Source organism: Sinocyclocheilus anshuiensis, unplaced genomic scaffold (genome assembly GCF_001515605.1).
Source record: "Sinocyclocheilus anshuiensis isolate Anshui unplaced genomic scaffold, SAMN03320099.WGS_v1.1 scaffold1163, whole genome shotgun sequence".
NCBI lineage: Eukaryota > Metazoa > Chordata > Actinopteri > Cypriniformes > Cyprinidae > Sinocyclocheilus > Sinocyclocheilus anshuiensis.
In genome coordinates this window covers 6,186-15,281 of record NW_015544295.1, presented here as the reverse complement: position 1 = coordinate 15,281, position 9,096 = coordinate 6,186, and the positions used below count along the sequence as shown (strand labels likewise).

Here is a 9,096-nt window from a genome sequence, read left to right as displayed (position 1 = left end):
GGCTGCAACGTTTGCAATGCTGTATGTGTGTGTGTGAGGCACCGGCGCGATCGAACAGCGGAAGCAAACAACAAAAAAATAGTCTGTTATTTTTGGTCATACAGCTCATTCGAACCTGCAATGTGTTTACTTTATTTCTGTCATCTCGGTTTCCTTTCCGTGAACTTTCGTAGAGCACCGCGCCACACAAATAGCATATGAACCAAACTCATGTAGCAGCTTGATATAGCCTATCTCTCAGTCTTTTCCTTTCGGTTTGTTAATCTGTTAATTGGGCTATTTAAGTCAAATATTTTGCATAGTCATTCATTTTATATATAGACTATGATTTAATAAAACCAGATTTTGTTATTTTTAGTTAAATTTCATTTTTGTTGCTTGTCTGCGCTCGTCCGCAGACGTTTTCACTTCTCCGACCCCGCAGCTCTCTCCGATAGCTTAGTGTTACCAGTCCAGGTGTTTCCAGGTTTTACTCCTGCTATTTCTCCATGTTGAGAGTTTGGTGTCCCACATATTGCACCTGACTATGCATTCTTATCCTTTTCTCCGATAAACTGAAAATAACAGGAGTGTCCATCTCACAAATGTAGAATCCGTCTCTGCAGTCATCTCAACCATCTAATTCCAGCAGCAGGAAATAGACAAACTATTTTACCCGTGGAATTTTTTCTCTGGTGCTGTTTTGAGGTGTTAGTAAATTCACCACTTAATTTTGAGTTAAAATATGTTGTTGTAACTTGCGTTATTGAGATTGTAACGAGTAATAATATTACCCAAATTTGATTAGTAATGCGTTATATTACTGCGTTACAGCAAAAAGTAATATACTACTGTAATATTATTACTTTTGTAATGCGTTACTCCCAACACTGGTGCTAATCTAGTCTGTACATGTCTGAATCGATTGTTATCACTAATTTGCCTACTATGCTATATTGCTATTATGTTTAAGTATATATATTATGTATAAGTAACAGAGTGAGTTTATATTTCATTACTAATTGGTTATTGTTATTTCTGTTTGTTTAGAACCACTCATGCTAAGCTACACCCCAAACTACTCTGTACTACTCTGCCATACTCTCTGCTGCCTGTACTACAATCATTCACTCAACCAAATTCAAGGACTGTAAACCTCTACAAGTCTTAAACCATTAAAGTGTACTTCGTCTCTGACCGGACGACTTGTGTCTGCTCAATTTCCACCAGCACCCACACTAGTCTAGCTCACAATTATGAATGACAACGATCGATCGCTTTCAAAGAAGCACTGAATGGTACTGACGTCACCCGCGCCTCCAGTGCAAGGTGGTCCCGCCCACAGGCCAATCGGGATGCAGGAAAAAGTGGAACTTTCTCGAAGGACCAATGGCAGGCTACTCTCCATGACCATATCGGGAAGCTCGCTAAGTGGAACAGAGCTCCGACCAATGGCGAGCCAGACGACGGGCCAATCAGGATGCAGGATAAGTGAAACAGTGGGACAGAAGTGGAACCGAAGATAGGCTCGCACGGGGCGCAAGGATGACATGCAAATTCGTGAAGCGTTCCTCATTTTTGAACGATTTTTAATCGTTAAACGTAATTAAGATTAAGCTGGATTTAAAAAAGTCTTTGACGTACGGAGAAAGTGCCTAAAACATGCACGTATATCAAACTTTGTGAATTGACAGTGTGGAGGCATTTTATTCACCATTGATTTATGATGTAGCAGCATCCCAGTACAACACAGTCCAGGGGCCCCAGTTTACCCCCCTCTCGCAGTGTGAACTTTGCTGACTGTCTCTGTAAATACAAGAACACTGTAAAAAATTATGTGTCAACAGAAAAGCAACAAAAAAAAAAAAACTTCAAACTAAGGACAACTTCATAAAGTAAAAGTTGAGTTTTTGGCCACTGCAATGTGATGATTTGACACTAAGGAGCATTAAATAGAAGAATACAGCAGTTTTTCTTTTACTGTTTTTTAGGTAGTACCGAATACAGAGCCGGCGGTTAATGTGAGAGGCCAGGACCCCCTTACTGCCTCAATGCTGGCAGCTGCACCCTTGAAAGAGCAGAAACAACTCCTGGGTACGAAACGTGCACACACGATCACTTAAAGGTTTAAAGATGTGAGCAGCTTGAATCATTTTATATCACCTGTATCCTAAACCTGAATGAACAATACTGCTCAGTAGAGGGCACTACTAGAATAGTACTGTTAACTGTTAATAAACGACTTTTCACTGTAGTACTGTTATATTTATCCAGTGAGAACAAATTAATTCTTTGTGAATTCCCCTTTACAGTGAAGTACTGAAAAAAACTACAGTTGTCGAAACTTTACAGTGTCTATTTAGTGTAAAGTAGCAGATAGTTATCATATGGCTTCAGAAGAATATAGCACACAATCTATGTACTACATCGTAACGTGAGTAAAATGACCGAACTGTTTGCATCCTATACAGGTGAGCGGCTGTATCCACTTATCCAGGCCTTGCATCCGACTCTTGCGGGAAAGATTACAGGCATGCTGCTGGAGATTGACAACTCTGAACTACTGCACATGCTCGAGTCTCCAGAGTCCCTGCACTCCAAGGTTCACCTGCTCAAAACATGTACTCGACATTTAGTCTCAAAGATCAGATTTTGTTTGATCATTGCACTTTTCTGCACTGTTTAGGTTGAAGAGGCTGTAGCGGTGCTTCAGGCTCATCAAGCCAAGGAACTGTCCTGACGTTGGGGGTTGGGAGCTGCAGTGCTGGGGGAGGAGAACGGATCACATGACCTGAATGCGTCAGCACCAAGCGGCAACCTCCCGCTCTCTCTCGTGAAGCCAACAAGGAAGTGACAAACTGTAATTCATCAACTGGCTGCTAGAGGCTGGCTGCAAAAGGGAGTCAATCCCATAGACTCCCCATGTTAAAATGCCCAACTTTACAGCAGAAAAAAACATGTTTACAGCCTGGTTCAAAAAATGATTTTGGTCTATATAGCTAATTTTTCTCTTGATGATTTTTTTTATAACTCATCCGTTTAAATTATATTAAGCCTTAAAGTTCTGCATAATTAAGGGCGTGGCCACTTGAGTGACGGGTGGATTGCCGCTGCTGTCACCACTGTCGAGCTAGGTGGGCGTGGCTTCAGCAACCTGCTCCCGCCTCTTTGCCCATTTTCGATTATCCGGGAGTGACGCACTGCCAAGATGGCGACGGCCGCCTCCGCCCAATTTTGAGCTTCAAAATGCTCTTCGGAAATCTACGGGTGACGTCACGGACACTACGTCCATGTTTTTATACAGTCTATGGTCAGCACTGAGAGCCCATCTTACTGGCTAGAGGGCCGCCTGATCCGCATGCTTGCCTGTTTCTTGGCAGAAAAACATAAATTACACCAAATATATAGTTTAAAGGATCAGAAATTATTGCAAATGCAACATGCAAATGTTGCAGCACATCAGATGTGCTTGTATTGTCCTGGTAAATGACTAAATCATGGTTTAACCACTCACCACCTTCGAGAAGACTTTCCCGGAGACACTGCTATATATACCAGACGTCTAGACCACTTGTTCGTGCTTGCTTCGGCAGCACATATACTAAAATTGGAACGATACAGGTCAGCATGGCCCCTGCGCAAAGGAACGCTGTACTGCCTGTCCTGATGCATCCGCCGGAATGTTGAACTCAAAGGCTTGGTGCCCATGCCGGACCGGTTCCGGATGCTTAAACAGTACAGGTGGGAGGGGTTCAGAGGCCACCAAGGGAGTGGTAAAGGTCTGAATACTCTGCTCCAAGACCTCCCTTTCCTGCCTCCTTTTCCGTGCATTGTGCGTGCATAAGTGTGCTGATTTAACTCAAACAGCTGCAACCTTGTTTCAGCCATAAGTCTGGGGCTGTCCAGGACTACATCTTGTCCAATTTCGTTCCCCACATCTGTCACCCACGCAGCGGTGCCAGCAGCATCACCAGCTAGCTTCTTGGTGACCTAAAGTACATGATAAGTATTATCATTATCAAAGGAACAGGACATTTTTATTTTACAATGAAAAAATAACACTAAATGTAACACTAAATCAGGTGTTACCTTTTTGGTGGAATCCATCTTTAAGATGGAGCCATAGACAGAGGTGTGACGGGCCTTTAGTTCAGGAAGCCGTTTCAGTACGTCTTTAGCTTACACTGACAGCAGCCAAGATGGAATAGGCACAGGCACCATCTGTGGCAGCGGGGCAAAAAGACTGCTGAGATCAGTGTTCTGGGTCACAAAATTCCTCAGCACAGACAGGTGCATTGTTGACTGGCCCAGGAAATGTTCTTTATGCCTGAGGCACAGGTGCCTGTACAGAGCTGGGGCACTGTTCCCCAGCGTGCGCCCCTGCATCAATCTCACAACCTCCCTATCACAACCTATAGATAATAAAGAAGACCATAGCACAATGTCAGACTATTAAGTGTGTGCGTATTATGTTAAGGAACTTAAAAATACCTTATACCTGTAGGTTAGGACTGCAGGAAATTGTTCACCGTGGCTGGGATCCAACTGGTCCAGGATGTTTCGTGACCAGGCTGCCAGCTTCTTTTTACAGGACCGGCATTCAGTCACATAAAATACCACCCATTTAGGTCTAAGAGCCTCCGGAAGCTGTTAGCTGGATCCCAAGGCGATGTCACAACCTATAGATAATAAAGAAGACCATAGCACAATGTCAGACTATTAAGTGTGTGCGTATTATGTTAAGGAACTTAAAAATACCTTATACCTGTAGGTTAGGACTGCAGGAAATTGTTCACCGTGGCTGGGATCCAACTGGTCCAGGATGTTTCGTGACCAGGCTGCCAGCTTCTTTTTACAGGACCGGCATTCAGTCACATAAAGTACCACCCATTTAGGTCTAAGAGCCTCCGGACAGTCTTGTACATGCCGGAAGCTGTTAGCTGGATCCCAAGGCGATGGCATTTGGGCTGGGAGCACAGCAGCTTGTATGGCCACATGCGGTTGGGAACCCAGAGGAACAGCCTGCTGTGAAAGAAGGCTGTTCCTCCCTTACTACTAACAAACCAGTTGAATTGCGTTGATGCCCAGTTTAATTGAAATGTTATTTATTCTGCCAATGAGATTCGTTTTAACATTGAATGAAATTGGCCAGACATGTTCATTGGTCCTTTGGAAGTGACGTCATGTCGCATCAATTACCACAATGCACAGCACCTTGACCTGGACCTGAGAGAAATTAAAACAATCAGTGGAAGAAAATGGAGGAACATGATTCAGCTGTGAATACAGTCCAAAATCAGCTACAGGATCAAGAGCACCCGTGGCTGTACCTTAGCGAATTATTTTCTTGTAGTGTTATTAGTAAGGATTCATACAAGATGAAATGTATCCTTTGTCTCCCACTCACCAAGGAAATATCTGCCTTCAAAAGTTCACCATCAAGCTTAAAGAAGCTTATTGAGGTAAGTTAGTTTTTTGTTTTACTACTGCTTTTTTTTGCACATTTTGACCTTGACTGGCAAGCCGCTTATGTGTAGTAGACCTATGTTCGCTAATGCATGCGATTGATGATATAAGGCTTACATAATAAAATGTTAGGAATGCATAATTTATAACTAAATGCATAACTAAATTATTTGTCATGGTAATTGTCTGCAATCTGTGGCAGTTGAGGGTTTTGGCAACTTTGGCGCCTATAACGTTAGCTGTATTGCTTTGAATCATCATCATTATTGTCCCAAGATCTCATTGTGGTTGAATTCATGCGCAAAAGAAGATATCCATGAATTGCATGCCCAAGCGAGAAAATGTGTTTCTGCAACAAGATCTGGATTACCGAAAATCACGTATTTAATGCAAAACTAATGCAACTAAATCATTACAAATGACTATCGAATCAATCCACCGTCATGTCAGCCTTACAGTTCTGTGTTTTTGTCAATGAGAAATATAAATTCATGTTCGATAGTCACTAAATTATATTGTATCTCTAAAATCAACAAGTGTTTAACATTATAAAGTGTGCATTGGCTGCAAATGGCTCAGTTGTTAATAATGCTTTAATCAGAGAGTGCAAAAGTGTAATTAAGTTACATTTATATTGCATACCAATATAAAGACATGTTTTTATAAATATTTATTTATTTGTTGTTGTTTTTTTTTCTTTTGTTTTACAGAGAATGCACCCAAATTACCTCAAAAACTACTCTAAATTGACAGCACAGAAGAGAAAGATCGGGACCTTCACCCATGCTTCCAGCAGTGAGCAACTAAAAGTTGACTCCGTTTTCCCAGTCAAACATGTGTCTCCAGTCACTGTGAACACAGCTATATTGAGGTACATCATTCAAGGACTTCATCCTTTCAGCACTGTTGATCTGTCATCATTTAAAGAGCTGATTAGTACACTGCAGCCCGGCAGTTCCATCATTACAAGGCCTACTTTATGCTCCAAGATAGCTGAAGTTTCTCTGATCATGAAGCAGAAAGTGACTGCTGCCATGAGAGAAGTTGAATGGATTGCAACTAGGGATGCACCGATACCATTTTTTCAGAACCGATCCGATACCAAAATTCTGAGTATCGGTCGATACCGATCCGATACCAGCACTGTTTTTTTTAATCAACGTAGAATTTCTTCACCTCAGTGTGTTGACCTGATCATCACTGTTTTGTGTGTTAAACACAATCTACTAAATATAGACAACTTAAAAGAAAATATTTTTAAAGAAAAATAACAATTGAAAAAATATATAATCATAATCTGACAAAAATACTATTATAAACTAGGTTAGTGAATAATTCAGCGGCAAATGTATTCTAGAAAAATCATGAGTGCACAATAATTTTATAAAATCTATACATTTAATGAAATAATTTAGTGGGGAACGAATAAGTGAATAAGTGTAGGACTAAATCGGGTCAAATGTTACATTGCTCTTTGTGTTGTTGTAAAATACATTCATGAAAAACTATATATATATATATACAGTGGTGTGAAAAAGTGACTGCATGTTGTGTTTACTTGTGTTATCTTTTACTAATATTTAAATTTGTTTGATGATCTGAAACATTAAAGTGTGACAAACATGCAAAAAAATAAGAAATCAGGACTTTCACACCACTGTATATACTATAAATTAAAAGACATTTCTTTTAAATGTATAGCACAGTAATGGAGGATAGATAGGACAGAACAAGAAAGGCTTAATAATCTTTCATCGCGCAAAAGTATTACGTATTATAATATGAAAGGCTCAATACAGGGCGAAGCGCTTATGCGCATCCCGTGCACAGAATGATGCGCTTGAAGCAACACAGAGTCACAGTGCGCAAAAAGTGAAGAGATGTTAATGCATAGTGTATTAAATCTGTGCAATAGTTCAAGCCTTTTCTTTTAACAGTTTTAAATCTCAGTTACTGTGCGCTCTTGGAGAGAGTTTCATCGTCTTGACTGTCGAAACTGAACGTGGCACACAGTTTGAATGCTGAATGGAGGATGACAGACAGCCGCAGAGGAGAGAAGAGTTTACATGAACTTGACTTAAATATTCATCTACCAAACACATTAAACTATGGAACGGCTTCAGAACACTTGGAATATAGTGCACGAAAACTTTATGGTGCTTTATAATGTTTTTGTGCCTTTTGTGCGGCTTAACAATAACAGAATAGGATGCTCACAATATCGGATTTGGGTCAGTCTTGTCTGACCGATACCCGATCCGGCAGTAAATGCCAGTATCAGAACTGATACTGATACTGAGTATCAGATCAGTGCATCCCTAATTGCAACCACAGTGGACTGCTGGAGTGCACGAAGAAAATCATTCACTGGTGTAACTGCTTACTGGATAAACCCTGAAAGTCTTGAAAGATATTCAGCTGCACTTGCCTGCAAAAGATTAAATGGCTCTCATACTTTTGAGGTACTGGCTAGTGCTTTAAATTATATCCAATCAGAGTATGAAATACGTGACAAGGTTGTCTGCACAACCACAGACAGTGGTTCCAACTTCCTGAAGGCTCAGAGTTTTTGGAGCAGAAAACAATGATTTCGAGACTGAAGAAAGCAAGTGTGAAAGTGATGAACAACACTGGTTCTGAAGGCTGTGATGAGGGAAGTGATGGTGTGGAATTCCAAGATGCTTCTCTACTCCTGGACCAAGATGATGGCTTTGAATTCCAGCTACCAAAACATCAAAAGTGTGCCTGCCACATACTTAACCTAGTCTCAGGTGTTGATGCCCAAAGAGCTCTCTCAAATGAACACTACAAGAAACTACAGATCTGTCTTTGGCAAGTGCCAGGCTTTATGGAATAAAAGCAGCCGATTGGCTCTAGCAGCTGAAGCTGTTGAAGCAGAATGCAGGCTTCATCTTTTAAGGCCAAACCAAACGCGGTGGAATTCAACTTTTATGGCTGTTATAGACACTAGGGGTGGAACGGTTCGCGGAAAAAAATAGAACCGTATGGTTCTCCACACACGTTCAACTTAAATCTGACAACGCATCTGTAACATGGGAAGATCTGTGTGTGCTCTCATCCAAAGCCGTGAACCCGTGTCTCAGAACACGCGCAAATATTAAGTTCTCTTTGAAATATTGTGCTTGAATGGACAAATTCACACAAAAATTATGTCAAAATGCCCGTCTTGGTGAGTATGCTAGCAGACATAGTCGGCTGAACGTACTGGATCAGTGCACTGGATCAGTGCGTTTTCTTAAAGTGACAGCACTTTCTTAATGTTAATCAAACAGCTACAACACGGAAATCTCTCACTGCTCTTGATTGAATAACTTTCTTAATATTAATCAAACAGCAACAACAAATAAATCACTCACTGCTCTTGACTGAATAGCTTTTGTAACTTTAATAAAGATTAATCTTTCATTTATAGTCAAATATGCAATGCTGTTTTACATTTCATTACTTTATTCAATTTCTGTACCTAAAAACTAATGTTAGACCTACCTAAAAAAACCTGAAAATCGTTGTTTATTTTATTTGTATCTTTACTCTATTGTATTTATTTGTGCTGTTGCTTGTAGTTAGATATATTATTCTTATTTTCTTTATTTTTATTTGACAGTATAGTTTTTGCCTAAACATGGCACA

The 9,096-nt window shown here is 40.5% G+C and overlaps 1 long non-coding RNA gene across 1 annotated transcript in view; it reads left to right on the top strand.

Annotated features, from left to right (window-relative positions):
• The window catches only part of LOC107698098 (uncharacterized), a 4,419-nt gene extending 1,590 nt beyond the window's left edge, over window positions 1–2,829 (top strand). The window contains exons 2-5 of the long non-coding RNA XR_001635312.1: window positions 1,030–1,880; window positions 1,971–2,073; window positions 2,451–2,581; window positions 2,666–2,829. This is a non-coding gene — a long non-coding RNA (uncharacterized LOC107698098). The remainder of the gene's footprint in view (window positions 1–1,029; window positions 1,881–1,970; window positions 2,074–2,450; window positions 2,582–2,665) is intronic.
• Window positions 2,830–9,096: the final 6,267 nt, after the last annotated feature.